This window comes from Triturus cristatus, chromosome 5_2, assembly GCF_964204655.1.
Source record: "Triturus cristatus chromosome 5_2, aTriCri1.1, whole genome shotgun sequence".
In the NCBI taxonomy this organism is placed as follows: domain Eukaryota; kingdom Metazoa; phylum Chordata; class Amphibia; order Caudata; family Salamandridae; genus Triturus; species Triturus cristatus.
The window spans coordinates 1,035,800,367-1,035,823,260 of record NC_140588.1 but is presented as its reverse complement, the minus strand read 5'-3'; positions in this window follow the sequence as shown (position 1 = coordinate 1,035,823,260).

Genomic DNA, 22,894 nt, shown 5'->3' with positions numbered 1-22,894 from the left:
CCTACATGATAACCCTATGAATTCTGCCACCGAAAATTTTACTTGCGCTCCAGAAGTATTGAGCAGTGAGGCTACCTTGGTTTGCAGCACGTTAGGAAGCAAATTCTGCTTCTAGGGCATTAACTATCGCTCCTTCCCAGGTCACCAACAACATTTATATAATTTTCTGCTGGATAATGCCTCTGATCCTGCATTTCTGATGGCACGATGCCTCTTTACCTGATGTCTAAGCTGCACTACCGCAAAACTATTCCATTGTTAGAAGGGATAGGTAGAACAAATCAGAAGGTGGGATTGCCCTCGTTTTTAAGGACAACTACAAATTCAAAGAACAGGAGCGACTGATCGCTGTCTTCGATGTCTTGTTTTTTTCACTTGCCCTTTTATACAATTTCACAGCAACTAGCGCCTTAATCTATCGTACGCCTGGATATGCCAGGACCTTTTTGTACCCATCTTACTCACTCTGAACATCCTCAAGTGCACTAATTTAATACTGCTAGGAGATCTAGAAATTAATCTATAGGATCCATCGTGCAGCTCTGGCCAGGCCCTGATAGAGGATCCTAGGGCCATAAATCTAGATTTCATTAATTCAGTACCCACAATGAGGCAGGTCACCTCCTAGATCCTATCTTTTAAACATAAAGGACCTAAATACTGACACCCTTAATCTCTCCCTTCCCCCCAGCCCCTACTTTGGGTGGACCACTTCTCAGTGCATTAATAAATATATATTTAAATGCCCACGGTCCGTTGAAATTGGAAGCTACAAAAACATTATAACACTAATACAGGAAATTTTACATACTCACTCGCTATCGGCTAAAGTGATTGTAGGAGATTTTAATCTACACTATCTGGGAACAAATATGAGTGACGGGTCGTGTCCAACCAGCTCCAAGAGACTTTTCAATTCTTTTCTGCAAAATTATGATTTAAAATCTGCCAATGAAACCTGTAAAAGTTTGGATTCCAAACACTCAGATACGGCCAAATTTAAGCACTGTTCCACAATTGACTACATCTTTTTATGCAGCCTTCTCACTCAGAAAATAGTTAATTTTGAAGTAAAATCACACGTAACCAGTGATCACAAATGACTGCAGTTTGAATTAAATATTAGTATCACACAGAGGGAACAAGCGGCTGTAGTATCCCATTCAACAGGGATTGAAGAACACACACTAGTTAGAAGGCTGAAGTAGAACAAGCAAAAGGCCACGTTATTTAACGCATGGAAAGAAAAACAAAACAAGAGTGTAAGGGTAAGCAGCCTGGAAACCAACCTAGTGTGAATACCTGGATGAGGTGGATTAGTGCTCTAAAATCTATACTTGCCAACAACTACAAAGTCAGCCCACATGGAACGACGACGCACAACTCACAACTTAGACACAATAACATAAAACTAAGTATAATAATACGTACCCTGAAGAGGACAAATAGAGCACATAAGATTGCAGGAACCCAAGAAACAAGGGAAAAGTGTAAAGACCTATCAAAAAGCGCAGACATCTGCTATGGTCTCTTAAACAAAATAAAATAGAGAAAGACTGGATAACGATACACGAGCTCTCAAAACCTCACAAACAACGTCAGCTTTGGCAATTCATAGCCAGCCTGGAGAAAGTGAAAGTAGACAGGCGCAACTCTGTACAAGCAGACGCATGGCTGAGACACTTTGCTACAATTTATATTGAAAAAGAAGGCTCCCCTTGGCTAATGCAAATATAGACGAGAAGGTCCCAGTGGAATTTATGGGCAAAGAACAAGAGTGTACCGCCATCGAAAAAGTAATAAAAAAGATAAGAAAAGATGGGGCACCAGGGCCCAATGGCCTTCCTGGAGCCATCTTTGGAGAAGATCCAGTATATTAGGGAAAAATCTTATCCAATCTGTTTATTGAATGTCGATTGAAAGCAAAGGTGCCCGATTCATGGTGAGGTTCATTCTTACATCCAATCTTCAAGAGAGGAGATAAAACAGACCCAAAAAATTATAGACTAATTGCCCTCTTGGACATTGAAGGAAACAAACTCCTCCCACCCTACCAGACCAGATTTCGTGAAGGCTGCTCCACAATTGTTAACATTGTGGCCATGTTGTATCTAAGCCAGCAAGCAAACGGCAATAATAATAAACCAGTCTTTGCATGCTTCGTAGACTACTCAGCTGCCTTTGAGGGTGTACCTCGACACAAGCTCTGGGACAAATTGCGCAACAGGCATATCCCAGCAGGTCTTCTCAACGCCTTTATAACACCTGGATCAAAGTGAAGCTAGTAGATAACACCACAACGAAGAAGTGCTAGACAAATCGTGGTCTAAAACAAGGATGTGTACTTGCCCCCACACTGTTTAACTTATACACCACTGATCTGGGCTTGAAGCTTAACAATGCCAGTCTCGTAACTCCGAAAATTGGAACCAACAATCTGCAAATATTACAATACGCAGACGATCTAGTGGTAATGGACCACACAAAAAGTGGACTACAAAGGGGTTTAGATGCCCTTAACAATTATAACGAAAAAAATGAGCTTATAATAAATGCTCAAAAAACCAAAGTAGTAATTTTTGGTCATTTCCCAAAAAAGCCCTATTGAAATGGCATGTGGGCAAATAAATCATCTCTACTACAAAATCATACAATTACCTTGGGTGCTGGTTAAGTGAAACGGGCAAGGGAACGCTACATCTACATAAAATGAAGGTCAAAGCACAGTCAACAACTATGCCTTATGTAAACTAAAAGAGCTAATGCAAAGTCCAACGACAGCCCCTATTAGAAAAGTAATACAAGCCAAAATCAGGGCAACTGCAGGGCAACTGCAGGGTATACACAGCAGGCATTCCTGGGTGAAATGGAATCAATGTTAGACAAAGCACAAGGTCAGGCCTATAAACGCGTCTTTACCTTGCTTAAACACACTCGCAACAGCCTAATTCGTTTGGAATTCAGTCTGAAGCAACAAAGTAAAGAATGTTTGGGAATGCATACAAAATATTACTATCAAGTACTAAGAGTCCCAGCCAGTAGCTTAAAGAGCAAGCTGAAGCCGATCTACGGTCTCATTGCGAGTAGTCGCATATGCTCGCGACCGCTCGCAATGAGAAACTACCAGTCCGCGTTGAGAAAACTGCCACTCAAGTACAAATCTACTCAAGCAGCAGAAAACGACTGCTTGCACTGTGCAAGATGCTGTTTGCAATGATTGCACAGTGCGGACAAGCATCCGGCACTGTGAAATCAGTGCGAACAGCATTTTCCCTACTGCACTACGCAGCTCGCGTAGCTACGTGTAGCTACGCGTAGCTTGTGTAGTGCGAAGTTAAACTTGGGCCCCAAGTTGTGAAATACTCTACCTGAGTTCTTGAAAAGTTGCACCTCACGGACCCTCTTTCATAAAAATCAGAACACCTGGATGTACTAATTGTGTCATAGTTTGTTAGACTCGACATGGTGCCAAAGTGCATGGAAACTCTGGGGGTCATTATGATGACAGACGACCGCCACCGCCAGCCATGCAATGGTGGTCCTTCCGCCTTCGCTCCGCGATTTTCCCCCCGCCACATTGCAATGGTGGGGGGATCCAGACTGCGACGCGGCAGACGCAAAGACCGTCCGCAACGGAACAGCCACAGGCAATTGTTCCGATTGCCCGGAGGAGCGGTCGGCATCCATAAAATGGTGGCGGTGCCTAACAGGCACCGTCCGCCAAATTAGGATGCTGTCTTCCACCAGCCTTTGCGTGGCAGGTAAACCGCCATTGAAAGGCTGGCGGTGATTGGTTTTGGGGGCCCGTTGCGGGTCCCCCTTGTGTCTGGGGATGGTATTGGTGCCTTGGGGGGTATCCATGGTACCTACATTTCACTGCACCAAGTGACAGGCACCGTGTGGTGCCTGCCACGTAGTGCAGTGAAATGCACAAAATGCATTTTGAACATCGCGGCGGGTACTGCAGTCAGCAGCACCTGCCGCAATGTTAAAGTGCAAAATGCAACCGCCATGGTGGCGTTCGCATCCTAATTGGGTGTGCGGGACCGCCGCATATATTGCGGACCGTCCCGGTCACCACCACGATGGCGGACGGACTCCAGTCCATCCGCCATCGTAAATAGCCCCTCTGTTTGGGTAGTTGCACTCTATACAATATTTTTATAATAATATTAATAACTTCTTTGAGCCAGAGATCCAGTGCTGCTAGCAGCTTGTTCGAATCTTTGCAACACCTAAGATTATATTCAGGGCCACTGGAATTATATAGCATTTTCTGCATAAATATAGATTTACAGCATTTGCCACACAATCCGTTATCTCCTGCATAATCTGCAGATTTTAGCAAAACAAATGTGTTTCAATCTCAAAGAGATCAAAAGTTACTGAAATCAAGGCGAACCATGTTGCAGCACAGTGGAAGACAGTATGTGAAGATTGCCTGGTCATATTTCAGTTGCTCATTAAACTGATACTCATGATGTAAACCTTTACCCAGACAACGTTAAAGCGAAAACATTACAAAGTTATGAAGTAACACTAATGCAAAATGTGGCACATTAAATCACATAATTTGCCTTTTCGTGCTGCATAATTTAGTCCACCCTACTGCGTAATTTGGTCATCACTTGCCACATAATTCTACTTGTATTGACTATACTGCACACTGCTTAAGTGGATGAGTGTGTGGTTTGACCCACTGATTTTATTCTCACCGCACATCAAAACTGAACTTCATTCTACAAAACCTTTGGACAATTTGTGTCACATTTTGTTTCTTTGGTTATATCTGATACTTTATAACATCATTTTTATCTATTGTCCTTTATTTATCACAACACGTGTGCTATAACATTTTGATTGTTTTGACTAACATGTCATGGCTCTGTAAGATCTCAGTGCCTTGACAATGTTGCTGGTTGCTCACTAGTTGGTAACATACTGCATTGATTCACTGAGGAAAACCTTGTACCCTACACTGATCTAAGGATTCGTTAAAAAATCCAAGAAACTCAGGTTATTTGAGCCTCAAGGGAGCTTAGCCACAGCCCAAGGCAACATCATGGGCTCTCTGTTGTTGACCCCAACAGGTTTCAGTGTTTTGTCTTCAACCAGTACCAATGAATACACCAATGGCGTATGGTCCTGCTACAACAGAAATGCTCCCTGTAAAGGTCTCTGCTGGCCTTTTAGGATACAATAATTGGCACCTATTAGGTAAGTCTAGGATAAAAGTGTGCAAAGACTGCACAAGTGGCGCAGAACTGAAAGGCCCACTGTTATGTTATTTTTGTTTGTAAAGCACTCGTGTACCAGAAGGTGTCTTGGCGCTACCTCATTTAAGGAGGCCAGTAAGATATGTAGGGGCATATTATCAAGAAACAGTGTTAAAATTATCGCCGCTTTAGCGGCAGAAAACTGCCGCTAAAGCGGCGATAATGGGCTTGATAATATGCCCTTGAGAATTCACACCAGAACATGGGCTTCTATGGGAATCCTCTGCGGCATATTATCAAGCCCATTATCACTACTAAAGCGGCGATAATTTTAACGCAGTGCTTGATAATATGCCCCGTGATTTTTTGCTGGAGGAGAACTTAACAAAATGTTGTGCGTAGCGAGACCTCTTGCCTCCCACATGTGGATTACAGAAAGACAAAATGTCCCCTTACAGACAAGATGTTCAGTGTTAACATGTCAGGCCTAGTGGTTTCAGACATCTAAGGCATCATTCTAACACTAAATAAGTCATCTCTAAGCGCACTTGAACCCCTAAGTCCCAGTTGCTCGAGTTTCAAATGTAAAACACGAAGGTTGTGTAAACATGCATGTTTAGTTCTGCGACCATAGAGGCAAGTAAGATGAACAGTGTTTTAAATGCATAATTCTACAACTTTGGCCCTGAAGGACCGAAAAACCTAAAACTCTCAACATTGTGCGAATTGATCCAAATATAAATCTTTGGCAAAGTTGAATTTTTAGCACAAATGCCACATTCATGATTTTTAAAAAGGTTAACTTCTGGCTTTCCCCAAGCATTTTTTAAAAGCCATATTATGCAGCGTGGCTGTTGCTGTGGCTTCCTGCTTGGAGTTTAAGTTAGCTTCCCTCCAGCTCAGCGACGATGGATGAGGTGCGATCTTCTCTCATATTCAAGCCATCCAACAACCAGAATGGGTTTCTAAGTCACCAGCCTCCCACTGCTGGCTTGCTATCAAAGGACTGAGAGGCTTGATAAGAGCTTTGCAACTAAATAATAAGTACAAACCTGGGTTTAGAAAACAATGCAAAAGAAAGGGCAACATTTATCTGAATTTAGGCACACCTTATGTGGTCGCCATCTTGTGCCAAAAGGAGAACCCTGCAGGAATCCCTTGAATAGAGAACCAAAATGTCATACTGCATCTTACTCCTTATTGGGGATGTCAAATAGGTATCAGGAACCATTTGAAGCTGAATGAGTACAGGGGAGCAATGCTACAAACTCGGTCATTTTCTTTGCACATGACACTTGCTCACTACGCCACTAAAGTTAAGCTATCCTGGCTGAAGAGGAGAGAAACCCCGAAACCGGTCCTAGGATGCTTGATTCCGGTCCAGAGAAGACATGGCTTGGCAGTTCGGGCTGGACTGTTCCCATCAGGCGCAGGGTCAAGACTGATTTGCATATGGCCATGTCTGAACTGAGGTGGCGTGATGAGCAAAATAACAATGGATTAAACCCAGATCTGTGACGGGGGGTGAATGTTTGGCCATTGTGCAACATTACGTCCATCAACTTGTGTGTTTTGCTGTTCGCCCTATGTGGGAAGGGTATGCCCAGACATGGGTCCCGTGCTCACTATGCCACTGGAGTCAAGCTATCCTGGCTGAAGAGGGGTGAAACCCCGAAACCGGTCCTAGGATGCTTGATTCCGGTCCAGGGAAGACATGGCTTGGCAGTTCGGGCTGGACTGTTCCCATGAAGCACAGGGTCAAGACTGATTTGCATATGGCCATGTCTGAACTGTGGTGGCGTGGTGAGCAAAATAACGATGGATTAAACCCAGATCTGTGACTGGGGGTGAATGTTTTGCCATTGTGCAACATTCCATCCATCATCTTGTGTGTTTTGCTGTTCGCCCTATGTGGGATGGGTATGCCCAGACGTGGGTCCCGTGCTCACTACGCCACTGGAGTCAAGCTATCCTGGCTGAAGAGGGGTGAAACCCCGAAAGCGGTCCTAGGATGCTTGATTCCAGTCCAGGGAAGACATGGCTTGGCAGTTCGGGCTGGACTGTTCCCATGAGGCACAGGGTCAAGACTGATTTGCATATGGCCATGTCTGAACTGGGGTGGCGTGGTGAGCAAAATAACGATGGATTAAACCCAGATCTGTGACTGGGGGTGAATGTTTGGCCATTGTGCAACATTACATCCATCATCTTGGGTGTTTTGCTGTTCGCCCTATGTGGGAGGGGTATGCCAAGACGTGGGTCCCGTGCTCACTTCGCCACTGGAGTCAAGCGATCCTGGCTGAAGAGGGGTGAAACCCTGAAACCGGTCCTAAGGATGCTTGATTCCGGTCCAGGGAAGACATGGCTTGGCAGTTCGGGCTGGACTGTTCCCATGAGGCACAGGGTCAAGACTGATTTGCATATGGCCATGTCTGAACTGGGGTGGCGTGGTGAGCAAGATAACGATGGATTAAACCCAGATCTGTGACTGGGGGTGAATGTTTTGCCATTGTGCAACATTCCGTCCATCATCTTGTGTGTTTTACTTTAAGTTTTGGGGACATTAAAATCATAAAAGACCTACATCACAAATGTCTTACTATATATCATGAAAACACTGAGCTTAGTAAACCTTTAGTGAGGGCCTATGTAATGTTAAAATCGGTTCCAGATATCGAACCATACCTCTCAGCCCTAACTACTGCTCATGATAGATTTTTAATCACACGTTTCAGATTCAATCAGCTTCATCATTCTTTAGCATCCCCGGCTGTTTTTGTTTTCCATCAGACCAGCGAGGTCCCTGTGGCTGCGATCTTCGATCTCCTCAGGACACGTTACATTTTGCATTATTGTGTACATTTTTTTGATTGCCCAGAAAACGTTTTCTCTGGCTCTTGTTAAAAAAGTCTGAAGTTTAGGCAGGCTAAAGTGGCACTTTTGCACTTACAGTTGTTACCTAACACCATTACACGCTGTGCGGTGGTCAGTTTTTTGAAGGCCGCTTACAGATCTAGGCTCTCTAGAATTGACTGAATATGTGTGGTCTGCATTGGTAAAGTTCTTTTAGCACGCTGGTGCATACAGTCTTGTCCCCCAGAGTTTTATCAATTTGCATTGTTTTAAAATGTTATGATGTTTTAGCTGCATGAAATGCTTTCTTTCATATAATGTGGTGTATTTTTCTTTTATTGTACGAATGTATGGTTGTATCTTTTATGGATGCGTTTGCACCTGAATAAAGATATACACACACAAACTCGGTCGTGCTGTGCTACTTTCAGGAAAGGCAAAGCTGGTGATGCCTGGTCAGTATCTGCGCTATCTGTCTCTGTATGGTGGAGAGTGTACTTAACAGCATCCTGGCAATGAACTACAATTCCCAGCAGGCCATAATCTTAAACGTAGGCTGGAGATTTGGCAGGCATCTTTGATATCTGGCCATAACTTCCCACATGACTCACGCGATCTTTATTAAGCAATTGTGATACAATGTTGCTTATACCAGACCTTGCGATGCAGACCTTGGATTTCCCTTGCCAAGAAATACTTGCTTTCCTGTGGGTTTGTATTAAACGACCTTAGGAATACAGAGAATAATTTTAGAAAGTTGTGTTGTTGATTAAACTAATTTTGAACTATTTTTTAACATTTATATGAACTTATGAAAGACAGAGTTTTATTTATATTGTACTAAAGGTTATCATGTGATGGAAAAGGGTGGATGTTCAGCCTGGAAAATGCTGCACATGGTATATCTGAATGCAAAACGTGAGGTATTTGAGTTGTTGAATGTTTGCATAAATTACTGAATTAATGGATAGAAGAATATTAACTTTATTACTTTGTAGTGCCACAAGTGTCTAATAAACTATAACTCATCTTTAACAGACAGTATATAAAGATGAAGCTCGAGGTATTAATTCAAGCCAAAGTAAAAGTGTTAATGACTATGTATTTATTATACTCAGTTTTGTATGTTTAGCTATAAAGAATTACAATTCCACAGCAATGTGCTTAGAGCCACTTAGACAGAGAAATTGTACATTCAGCTACTTGGACAGGGAAATTGCTAAGGTATATGCCTTCACTATCATAGCTGAGGTATAGAACACTTTGAGACAAGTTACTAAAGATACCTCTTGCCTTTAGATAACTACTAAATCCTACAGACACCCTTGATCATCAGATGTGACAAGTCAGAGTGGTGGAGTCCAGTGTCTCTTTTTTTCTCTTATCCCATTCCTTTTTTGCCGTTTCTACCCTAGACCTTATATTACTGTGTATGTGCTCACTGTCAGTGGCAGTGAGGTACAGAAGAGTGCATTGCTCCCATTAGATTCTGAGTACAAGAATTCCAGGTGCTTCCAGACAATGGGTGCCTGGAGGAAAGTGTATTGCTTTTATCAGGAGATGGCTGTGCAAACATGGAGTTGGACCCAGGGAGCCAGTGGAAGTACACATGGCTAACTAAGCCTTTATGCAGCCATTTAGAAACCTATGAAATAGTGGCAAGCAACTCCAAGTCACTATTAGCTCATCAAAATAAGCACAGATGACTTAACAGCTCAACTCAAAGAAAGTGCCAGGCTTTGGACTTCCTTATCAACTCTACCCGCAGTGTCAAAACTGCATTGCGCATGAAACCAAGACCTCCAGGAAACAGCTATCCTTAATTCACAGGATGAAACCATTCTTTCCAGAATGACTTCAGAATTGCTGTCTAGGCACTGGTCCTGTCTAGCCTCCACAAAGGTTAATTCTGTGCTTGCCAGTCTTCGGGAGACCCATTTGACATATCTTAAAAGAATTCTCCCTGCAGCAGCATCAGTCAGTATATATCTTTAAAAAATTGATAGAATCACTCCAGCATGCGGCAGTCTCTTGACTACCTCCACCGATGCATGTCATCTTCTAGATTTCCTCCGTCATCAACAAGGAATTCTACTATGGCATTTCACCCACCCTTGCAATCAAGCTTAAAACACCCAAGCAAGTGAAAATCAGTCAGCATGAGATTTAATATTCCCACACACTCACTGTGCCTGACCCTCTGCTCTGGCTCTCTGCACTACTCAACCTACATCTCTCCACAATCCATCCCGCAGCCACACCACCCATGCTATTTGCAACAACAATCATCAACCCTCCTCTTCTGAATTTCCCCCTACAATGTACAGACCTCTGTGAGCTCCACATGAGCAGCAGGTGACCACAAGGATATACACTTTTCCGAGTGCACGTGGCTTACAAGAAAAGGGGTGAACCAATGTTGGTTCACCCCAAGGGAGCGATGGAAAATGACAAGAAATGCAGTGAAGAGAATCTTTTTTTCCGATATGAGAATTGCGAATTACGGAACGTTAACAGGATCTTAAAAGATATTTGACATACACAAACAGTCAAGGTTCTTTTTTTTTTGACTCACCTGATGCTGGTCCTGATCGCAGGAACACCACCGTGGCGTTCCTCTCTTGGCTGGCTCTCCCTAGTGCACACACCTGTCTGCGCCTCACATCGTGGAATGGCTCCGCCCAAAGTAATGGCTCAGAAGGGAGGTTGAGCTGTTTCATGCTCTAATGCAGCAGCAACCCATCTGGCAGCACTGGCTATTACAGAAGATGAAAGACACTTTTCTACTACAAAGGGCAACGCAGCTCGCCTGACCACTTCCAGAGCTGTATGCCCTATTCTGAAGGTACTGCAGTCAGGTAAAGCTAGTGGTGGATGCACTTCTGGAGGCAGTTTTTAATGCTCTTGGGGAGATCCCAGCGGCTTTAATATAACGGCTGTAAATCTTGAAAATGTCAGAATGTGGGTGTCTTACAATCCCTCCCCATGAGCAGTGTGGAAGAGAGCAAGAATTCTGACCCCCCCCCCCCGGAAGGAACCGTCTGATGCTGTGATGAATCTGCCATTGCTGAATGTGGCTGTTGGGGGTGATAAGCTGAGTGCTGGATTGACGGAACAATCTGAGGCAGCAGTGGCTGTGCAGGCAGTAAACTCTCAGCCACATCAAGTTTTACCGGACATCTGCTAAGGCGACCTGAAACAGCAATTTAATTCAGCTTGGGGAGTCTCAATTGAGCCACAGCTTGACTCTGTGCAGGGGCGGAGTGGCAACGACACCGGTATGGTTGGATCTGGGGGTACAGATAATCTTGCACCTCAGCAGATGCTGGCTATAGTGCTCCCAACCACCACCGCTGATCTTCCCAGCTTTAACATAAATGATACCCCGAACACCACTAATGTTAACATAAATTACTCTGCCCTTGTTGATAGAGTACTGCACTCTGAACCGATCAGCTCATCGTCCGGCCGAAAGAAAGCCAATGCTAAGACTAAGGGGGTCATTATGATAGCAGGCGGATCCCCACCACACGTATGGCGGTGGCGATCCACCCGCCAAAACCTACCACCCGCATGACTTTTCCCCCCGCCACATTACGATGGCGGACGGGACCCCGGCGGAGGGGAAGACCATCCGCCGGTTTTCCGCCAGTAGGCAGTCCGCCTGATTGCCTACTGGGTGGAAAAGCCTAGGAATATGGTGGCGGTGCCTTGCAGGCACCACCATCCATATTGTAATCATTGCGGTGAACCGCCTTTCCATGGCAGGGACTCTGTTTTGTCTTCGGGGGCCCGTTGCGGGCCCCCAGGGTGTTCAGGGGTGGGGGGTGCACATGGGGGTACCTATGGTACCCCCCTGCATTTGCACGCACTAGGTGACAGGAACCGCACGGTGCCTGTCACATTGTGCATTCAAATGCACAACATGCATTTTACACATTGCGGCGGGTGCTGCTTGCAGCCCCGCCTGCCGCAATGTTTAAAATGCGGGATGCGCCCGCCAGTCTGGCGGGCGCATCCTAATGCCACCTGCGGGACTACCGCGACAATGGCGGGCGGTTCCATTTCCTGATACGGGGGCGGGCGGACTTCGTAATGGGCCACTGTGACTACAAGATGCTACAAAAAAGGAGTCGACAGACAGAGCGATCTACGAGACCTACGAGATGGTAAGATTACTGCTGGTAATCTGGGTACAACCAGCAGCCCTCTTCGTAAGTGGGTCACAGCAAAAGGCAAAGTGAAAACATCAAGGCTCAGACCCAGGTATGGAATATGACTTAAAACATATGTCTCAAGGCACCATGAATTAACTCAGTCTTCTGAGACAGATTCGATTATAAACAGCGGCCTGATGAAGACGATGGCTGTCTCTGCTTCCCTTACTTCTGTTGCCACTGTGGATGAGGGCGAGCTAGCTGTCTCAACTATTGGACAGGTGGAATCCTCTGCTGTGGTGATCCTTGAAGCATTGCAAGCCAAAAGAGAAGATACTCAGGCGTATTATGCACAGGCCAGGGCTGACAGCTTAGCGATTAAACAATCTCTCACAGAGGTCAACAGCAAAGTGGCAGCACTCACATCAGATATTACGGAGCTGCAGCAGCGAGTCGTGGATACAGAAGAATATGCTACCAGGTCCGTTAAAGTCTGTGAAGCACATGAGAGCCAGCTCACCTTTCTGCAAGGGAATCGAGGATCTAGAGAACTGGCTGCGCTGCAACAATCTCCTGCTCTTTGGGGTGCCAGAAGGCGAAGAGGGAACTGATTCTCGAGCATATGTTGTGCGCATAGATTACCACCAGTCCTCAACAAGCCAGTAGGTCATTATCAACAGTAAATTCCTATTTATTTTGGGAACTTTCTTTCAAGGGAGGCAGTCTCCATCAAAGCTCGGCCTACTGCTCATATTTGCCTGGATTTCTTTTCCATCTTTCTTAGATCATATTTTTGTAAGAGTACTATGGACAGATGATGGAAACTGCGCCAATTTATCAATCCATTAAAATATGAAGGGGCACAGTTTTTTTTGCAGGAACCAGCATGTATACACCGAGCATGATACCCAGCAGATTTTGACAAATAGCGACAAGGAGCTAAATAATCTTTTAAAATAGATAAGCTATTAAGTTCTTGATTAGGCGGAAGCAATCAGGCATATACAAGATAGGGCAGCTTATCTGTACTGATTTGCAAGATTAGTAATGTCTAATTATAATCTTTCTTTCTTATAGCTATTCTTATATTTATCTCTCCATGTCTTTTCTGTTTTCTTAACTCTTAATTTTTTTTTTGGGCGCATGTATGCTATAGACATGTATGGTGGGGCGACTCTCTGGGTGTGATGGCTCTCGAAGGCTGTATGGCCAGTGACAGCAGCGAGAGGGGTGATTCTTTTCCACAGACACAGGGTTGGGTGTGGATTTATGCTGAGAAAAAGCAAGGAGGATACGAATGTGGAAGGGCAAAATGTTGTAAACAAGAACCAGTTTATAGGAGTTTTTGCAATAAGTGGAGATAGCATATACAAGGGTTATCTAAAGGAAATTATTAGTTTTTTAGGAAAATCAATGATGTATGGTCAATCTCTGAAACAGTATGGCTTTACGTAAGTGTCTATGCTGGAACGTCTCTGGATTAAATGCTGGACAAAAGCGTTAACTTGTCCATGAGGAATTAAATATGTATAAGCCTCACCTTGTATTCCTATCAGAAACTCATTTGACCTATAAGGATAGGGGATTGCTTAATCATCTAAGATATCAAACAATAGTGTGTACGTCCCAAAATGCTTTGATTAGAGGAACTGCTATTTTAGCTAGTAAAATGCTTACATACAAAACACATAGGGTATTAGCAGATCATAGGGGGAGATGGGTAATTGCTCAGATGGAAATACATGGTATAAAATGCATCTTAGTAACCATCTACAGGCCTAATGCTGATGACCCTGAGGTTTTTAACTTGTTAATGTTAATACTGTTGGAATGGCAAGAGGTCTTAATAATCATGAGTGATTTCAACTGTATAATGAACTACTCTGTTGTTTCTACCAGCCGGCGAACAATTGCAAGGATGCGGAAAGTACGGCATCTATTCTAGAATTAGCTCGCTTGCATAATGTAAAAGATGTATGGAGAGCTTTCCACCCTAATCTCCCAGGATATACATATTATTCATGTTTGCACAAGCAGTATTCCAGCATAGATATGGTGTTGGCTAGTGATATTACGTTTCAGTCAGGCACGATTGAGGTTTGTCCAAAAATAACATCAGATCATAACCCTGTTATGTTTTGTTTCCAAACACAGTCGGCAAGTAAACCAAGGCATTCGTTTCCTTCCCACGGTATTTACTGACAAACAATGAGTATATTTTACATATGGAGAAACTATTCGTAGAGTTTATTCACTTTAATCTTAATTCAACCACTTTAGGTACTGTTAGGGATTCAATGAAGGTATATATTAGGGGTATCACACAACAATTTATACTACAAGAAAATAAAACTAGAGATGCCTCTATTAAAGCTACCTGTTTAGTGCTTGTGAACTTAGAAATACACCATGCCACAGCTGTGAGACAAAATGACCCCAGACACAGTTTTATATTGACCTGGTCGAAGCACAGGCGTCACTTGGGGGGGACAGAGGGTAGCAGCCTGCTATAATAAATATTGCTCCGCTCAGCACAAATATGTTGAATAGGTGGGGAAGATACTTGCATACCATTTGGCCAATCAAAAGGCTAAAAATGTAATAAAGACAATTAAGGTCACGGATAATACACTACATAATGAACTTCATATGATACTAAAACAATTTATAGTGTTTTATGACACTCTTTATGCTCAATCAGATCCAATAAATATAGAGGAATTCTCCAAGTATTTAGAGAGGGCTGCGCTCCCGCGCATACAAAAAGATGCTACTGTCCAGCTGTCTACTGAAGTTTCACCAGAGGAAATTTTTGTTGCCCTGTCGTCACTACCTTCAGGCAAAGCATTGGGGGATGATTCAATCCCTACTGATTTTTGTAAAGTACTAAGAAGCATTATAGTTCCACTGCTGCCCAAGGTTATACAAGAGATTGGCGATACTGGGATAGTACCATTAACCTGGGATAACACAAATATTGTATTTGTTTTCAAAAAAGGCAAACCGCCTGAAGAATGTGGCTTGTATCATCTGATATTGCTTATCAATGCTGACGCCAAAATTTATGCAAAGGTTTTGGTTAATTGCTTGGCTTCTCTGCAGCCAGGCTTGGTTTCAAGCCAATAACACAGTTTTAAAATCGGTGGAGGTACCACGCAACACACTAATAGAGCCATAATGGGTTTTGATTATGCTAAACAATCAGCTAGTAATTTAGGTTTGATACTTTTAGACGCAGAAAAGGCTTTTGACCGAATGGCTTGGAGCTGCTTATTGCACATTCTTGTCTTATTTGGAGTGGCTGGCCGATTTCTTACATGGATACGCGCTTTATACTACATGATGCAGGCTAAGGTGAGTTATGCAGGTACTCAATCTACATCTTTTCGTATACATAGAGGCGCCCCTCAGGGGTGTCCTCTTTCCCCCCTTTTGTTTGCACTTTATAATGAGCCTTTCATATGGATATTACTTGCTAATGAAAACATCCCACCTTTACGGTCAGGAATTGATGATTTCAAAGTTACTGCTTATGCAGATGGTATTGCCATCTTTACAATGGATTCGACTGCTTCTTTATAAACAATTGTGAATGAGGCAGACATTTTAAAATCTTTTTCTGGGGACAGGTTAAATCCTAGTAAAACACATGTGCTTCTAAAATTTAAACCAAACAGGCCTATGGCTGGGGTATGCTCTGAAGCAATTTACCTAGGAATTCGCGTCACATCCCAGATTAAACATATTTTAAGACTGAACTATGATACTCTGTTTCAAGATGTTAATAAGAAGCTAAGAAACTGGCATAAATTACCTATAAGCATAATTGGTAGATGCAATATTATAAAGACGACAATACTTCCAACATTTTATATTTATTTTTTATTTTGCTCAATTCCCCTAAGAGTTACTAACTCCTTTTTTTTTTTAAACTAGAAAGCGTAATAAGCTGTTTCATACTGGGTATAAGCGAGCACATCGTGCTATTAAACTTATAAAATACCTGTATAATCAAAGGGGCCATCAGTTTCCCAATTTTTAAATTATACTACTGGGCATCTTTTATGGGCCGTTTACATAGACTTCTTTCAAGTGAGGGTCAAGACTTTGCCATCAGCTTTTTCTAGGCCATCATAGCCATAAGTTTCTCTATCGGACTCACGACCGGAACTATTTTATGTTTAACTGTGTTTTATTGGCATTTCAGCAAGATTACACATTCAATAAGCAAAAGAAGCGTAAGTGCACTGTTACCCCCATGGCCCTATGCCAGACCCAGTCCATCTGATGAGAGTTATTCTGCGGCCATGGCCTTGAAGGGCCCCTCCCATGCCGTCAGAGCAGCAGTTTCGAATGGACCCATGGGATACATGGAATAACGCAATGCCTTTTTACCAAACAAAAGTAACAGCACCCTGATCCCCTCTCCCCCAAAACAACTCCCCCCTCCCCCACCCCGAGCTGGTGTGCCGCTAAAGACTTGGTGAGGCCTATAATAGGGAGCATGAGTCAGTGGGCATCCTCTATTCGTCCTGTCGGGACATCCGCGCTGGTGAGTCGGAGAAGTTGGAGATATTTAGGGCATGTGATCTCGTTCATGTCTTGAGCTAGCAAGGAGTACAGTGGCTGCCAAGAATCTGTGAAGCTGGCCAGAGTGTTAGACAGGGAGGCGTGTATGTGTTCCATGCCTATAGTGTACCACAATCTATGAAGCCACCCTAAGCGTGTCGGTGTCGTGGAAGAACCCCAGTGTGACAGAATGTTCTGAATGGCAGCTCCCAGTGCCAAACCCATGTGCCTTCCTTGTCGCGATCGAAGTGGGTATGTCAGGGGTTGGGCAAGCCCAGCACTGTTATCGCCGGGAAGCGCGGTATCGCAGTGTCGAATTGGCGGTCAATGTCATCGAGGATATGTTATGTTATGTTATGTTATGTTATGTTATGGTGATTTGTAAAGCGCGTGATTACCAAATAGGTGTCCTGGCGCTGTCCACTACTCCCTGATCTTACAGGCCGAAATTATTTTCCGAACAACCAGGTCTTCAATGCTTTCCTGAAATGCAATAGATTACCCATGCGTCTCAAGTGGAGCGGCAATCCGTTCCAGAGCCTGGCTGCCCCGTAGAAGAAACTGCGTCGTCCCCAGCTGGCTTTTTTTATGACAGGGACCGTGATCAAACTGGTTTCTGATGAGCGAAGACGCCGGGCAGGAACATACCTTATGAAACGTTTTGTAAGGTATTCAGAGCCTTCTCCCTTCAAGGCCTTGAACACCAGGCACAGAGACTTAAACTGGACTCTGCTTTTAATTGGCAGCCAGTGTAGGTCACGGATGGCCTTAGATATGGGAGAGAATTTTGGGATGCCGGTTAGCAGTCTGGCAGCCGCATTCTATCCCTTATACCAGTCAGAATCGATTTTGGTGAAGCACAGAGCATGTGCATTGTATTCAGTGCTCCCTGAGCAAAACGGATCGTTTTTTGTGATTTTTAATTTTAAAACTGTGTGATTTTCATGTTGTAAATGCACTCAGCATACCTCTGATACACTTGCACGCATTTTCGCCCATCTATCACGGCGCTAGCTGCCGTTAGAGCTTCAAACCGGGCTCAGGCTTCTCTGCACTCGGCGGCCATCTTGAGTGGGGGCTAGAGTGGTGGGAGCGCTCTAGTGTACCACATATTAGGAAACAGTGTTCCACCGCGCTAGCGGTCGCGTTTGCGGGGGCGCCGTCGCTGCGCCGGAGTCTCGCCTGAGTCAGCCCGTCTGCGCCCGTCAGCGTCCCGGAAGCGCTCGGGAACGTTTTCTGGTGGGTTCCTTTTAGCTCTTGGCTCGATGTACACTAGAGATGATCTTCTGTCTTACAATGTACACACTGCTCCATGTCAGCGAGCTATCCCCTACTCTGCTGGGGATATTACTAAGTGCCCCACGTGTGGGTGGATGCCGGACCCCACAATTCCCTGTCCTGGCAAGCTCCCTCTTTTAGGTACTAACTGCGCCTTGTTAAATACTAGGTCTCTTCCTCAGCACGCTCTCGACATATATAATCTCTTAACACAAGATGACATAGATTGTCTCTTTCTCACAGAAACATGGCTCGGTGAGGGCTCGGAACCTGATCTGGCTATTGCCATCCCTCCCTCATATGCTATTTTCCGTCGAGACAGATGAAAGGGAAGGGGAGGCGGAGTGGCACTTATCATTAAAAGGCACATTCCTTGTACCATCTTGTCGACGGATGATTTACCTGACTGTGAAATCCTTGCCTTCTCCCTGGCCCTATCCCCCCATCAATCCTGCCTGGGGCTTTTGCTTTATAGACCACCTGGCCCTCTTGGCTCTTTTACTGAGGATTTGCTATCGATCATTTCCACACTGAGTCTTAGAACAAAACACTGCCTAATACTCGGGGACTTTAACATCCACATGGATAAGGGCGAGGATCCTGAAGTGCAAAAATTTCTGGATATGACATCGTCGGTGGGACTTCATATGTATCTACAGTCCCCTACACATGAGAAGGGGCATATTTTAGATCAAATTTTTTCGACCGTTCCGGTGGTCCTTTCCTCCCTTGCCCCAGTTCTTTGGTCGGACCATTTCCTAGCGGATTTCACGCTAGGACATCAGCCTGTGGCCGCCCGCATTTCGCAGCGGCTCGCTGCTCGTAGTTCTAGAGCCTTCCACAAAGTCACCCCGGCCATGATCACCCAGGCTTTAGATACCCATCCTTGTGTTTTTACGGGCAGTCTGGAGGATGATGTGGTGTGTTTTCAGAATTGGCTCACTGCACGTTTGGAAGCCTTGGCACCATCTCGCCAGGTTAGATCTGAACTGGCACGAGCATCAGCCCCGTGGTTCTCTGCTGCCTTGGCGGCCAAGAGAAGGCACTGCAAGAGGCTGGAGAGAATTTGGAGGAGGCACTATGATACATCGGCTAAGCAGTCTTACAGAGCAGCAGTGAAAGAATATCACAGGGAGCTCGTTGCAGAGAAAAAATCCTATTTGGCCAGAAGGATCGAGGAAGCAGATAGCTCCTGCAAAGAGATCTTTAAGATTGTTAAAGAATTCACCTCTCCCTCCTGCTGCACTTCTGCATCTGCTTTCTCGGAACCTTGGATCATGGAGCTTGCAGTATTTTTTACTAACAAAATACGTACTATCCAGTCAGCGTTGCAAGGAACCCAGATCATCTTGAGCAAAGGTTCAGAGGTCGATGGCCTTTCCAACCCCTGGTTCTGCCCACCAGCTTTGCATATGGATTCTGTGGGCCCTACCCTGCACTGTTTTCCCTCTTTAGAGCCTCAGGCCTCGCTTGACCTTTTGTCTAGCCTGAAATCTGGCTCTCCTCTGGACCCTTGTCCCGCCAAGTGTCTTGCGACCCTGGCACCTGCCCTAAATCCGATCATCAACCCTCTCATTAATGCATCTTTGAAGTCGGGCAAAGTCCCCTCCTCCTGGAAACAGGCCTTAGTTCTTCCCCTCATTAAAAAACCAAATGCAGATGCTAAACTGCATTCTAATTATAGGCCAATCTCGCTGCTTCCTGCCCTGGCCAAGATCACTGAAAAGTGTGTTCATACCACCCTTACCAACTTTGTAGAGGGCAACTCCCTTTTACATCAGTCACAGTCTGGATTTAGATCTAACCTGAGCACCGAGACCGCTCTTCTTGAGGTTACTGAGATTGTGAAGGAGACCCTCGATAGGGGTGGAAAGGCCCTGCTTATCATGCTTGATTTGTCGGCGGCCTTCGACACCGTCCCCCACGACCTCCTCCTAATTAGACTCTGGGAGATTGGGCTGCGGGGTACGGTGTTCGCATGGTTTCAGTCTTTTTTGGCCGATCGGACACAAACAATCTGGGCTCCCCCTTTCTCCGCCCGGATGCCGCAGCTTAAGGTAGGGGTCCCGCAGGGCTCCATACTGAGTCCTTCCCTCTTTAATATCTTCCTTACACCTCTTGCGGCACGGGTGGAGGAGCTAGGGGCCCAGATCATATCCTATGCGGATGACACACAGCTCCTGTTCACTTGTGACAGGGGCTGTGACTTCGATGGAGCAGCCATTCGGAAGTGTTTGGAGTTTGTGTTTGACTGGTTTGGGAAAAATGGCCTCAAATGCAACTCCGACAAATCCGAGATATTGTTCTTTGGCTGTCCTGCAGACCCACGTTGGAAGCTATGGTGGCCTTCGGCCATGTCTCCCCCTGCCAGCGATTCGGTCACAGCGAAGAACCTGGGTATGATGGTCGATAACACTCTTTCCTTTAAAACCCAGGTTGCTGGCTTGACTGGGAAGTGCTTTGCCATCTTAAGGATGTTGCGCAAGTTTCTGCCCTATTTATCTTTGGAGCATAAGAAAATTACGGTGCAAGCATTAATTGGCTCGCGCCTAGACTACGCCAACATCCTTTACTTAGGTCTTCCTGAGTATCTGCTGACTCGTCTGCAGATAGTTCAAAATTCTGCAGCCAGGGCAATCTTCGGTTTAACTAGAAGATCTAGGGCCAGCAATCTCCTTGTCTCTCTGCATTGGTTGCCGATTCGTAAGCGTATCTTCTTCAAGACCCTAACTACAGCTTTTAGGGCGCTTCATAATTTCGGCGCTGAATATCTGCAGAGAAGGGTCAATTTCTATCTTCCATCTAGACCTCTGAGATCTGCTGCCCAGGCCAAGGCTATCGTTCCAACAGTGAAGCGTGCTCGCTGTGGAGGTCGCTCCTTTAGTTACCTTGCACCCCGCCTTTGGAACACATTGCCCTTGACGTTGCGGGTGTGCACTAATCTCTCGGTTTTTAGGAAAGGACTTAAAACCTATCTGTTTGCTTTGTAATGCTGTTATGGTTAATTCTGGTTATGTTTTCTGTTATGGCTGTTTGTTTGCTGCTGGTATTTGGTGTGATGATCTTTAGCGCCGGGACGCTCTTTGGAGCAGCTGAGCGCTCTACAAAACAAACAGTAACATAACATAACATAACATTCTGCAATAGCTGTAACCTGTGCAGCAGGTTTTCCTGAATGCCAAGATACAGACTATTGCAGTAATCCAGCCTGGAAGTTACAAGGGCCATGACCACCATTTGTCGGCTTTCATAAGGTAGCAGAAACAGAATCTTTTTCAGCATTCTCAGGATAAAGCCTGTTTTAGAGGCAACTGCCTTCACCTGTAGTGTCATAGTGAGTTTGTCGTCCATCACCATCCCGAGATTTTTTACTTTATTGACCGGGCTGGGAAGGGCCCCCAGTTCCAGTGGCCACCATGATGGGGTCCAGAAGCGAAGGTTATTCCCAAACAACATAACCTCGGTCTTGTTTGAGTTTAGCCTGAGGCAGTTGCTAGCCATCCAGTGGGCCACCTCCGACATACAGGCCTGGAAATTGTGGTCCAACCCCAATTCGCATCCGGGAAGTAGAGACACGACGATTTGCGTGTCATCCGCGTACGAGGTGACACTAAAACCGTGGCGTCTAATAATGGGAGCAAGGGAGGATACGTAAATATTAAACAAGGTGGGACTCAGTGAGGACCCTTGCGGGACCCCACAAGGTAGAGAAAAAGGTAGGGAAGAAAAATGTCCTAAGGCTACTGTTTGACTTCGCTCCGAGAGAAAGGAGTTTAGCAGTTCCCATGCTTTTTGCTGAATTCCACCTTTCTTCAATCGGTCCATCAACAAACCGTGATGGACCGTGTCAAATGCGGCCGATAGATCCAGGAGGATCAAGGCCGCTCTGCCACCCTGATCCACCGCTGACCTGATCTGTTCTGTGGCTGTGATCAGGGCGGATTTGGTGCTGTATCCCTCTCTAAATCCGTGCTGGGAAACATCCAGCAAAGAGGTTTTCTTAACAAAGGCAGTGAGTTGTAGGTTCATTGCCTTCTCCACTAGTTTGGCTGGAAGGGGGAGACGGGAAATTGGCCGGAAGTTGTTTGGATCCGACGGATCCAGGCTGGGTTTTTTCAGCAGAGGGAGAATAGAGGCCTCCTTCCAAACTTTTGGAAATATTCCTCTTTCAAACATGCCATTAAAAATAGAAGTAAGGTGGATAGCTATAGGCACAGGAGCCAGTTTAATGATTCTCAAAGGGCAAGAGTTGGCTTTGGCAAGTAGGTCCAAAGTGTCTTGTAAAGTGAGAGGACTAAACGCCTCAAAGATGATTGACGACATGGCCCCCTCATTGTCCACCTGCTCGGACTCCTGCTCAATACTAATTGAGTCGCCGAGACTGGTAAAAATGTTGTTAACTTTGGTTGAGAAAAAAGAAGCAATTTTTTCACAAAGCTCTGTACTAGAGGGAATTGAGCAGGTTTGACTGTGGTTAGCTTAGTAATGGTGGAAAAAAGCTCTTTCGTTCAATTTTTAGCTGCTGATATCTGGGCAACGTAATACTTTTGTTTGGCCTCGCGTAACATGCGTTTATATGTGGCTAGGCTTGCCAGATAAAGCAGTTTTCCAGCCTCAGTGTAATCCTTCCTCCAGTTTCGTTCTAAACTCTTGCAAGTACATTTTTGCACTTTAAGATCGCTCGAGTACCAGGGGGCTGAGGGCACCATTCTTTTAAAGATGGCTTGTTTGGGAGGGGCGAGGTCTGCACAGGCCTGCGTGAGCCATTTTGTGTAAGACAATGCAGCCTCCTCCATGTTGCTGGCCATAGGTATGGAAGAG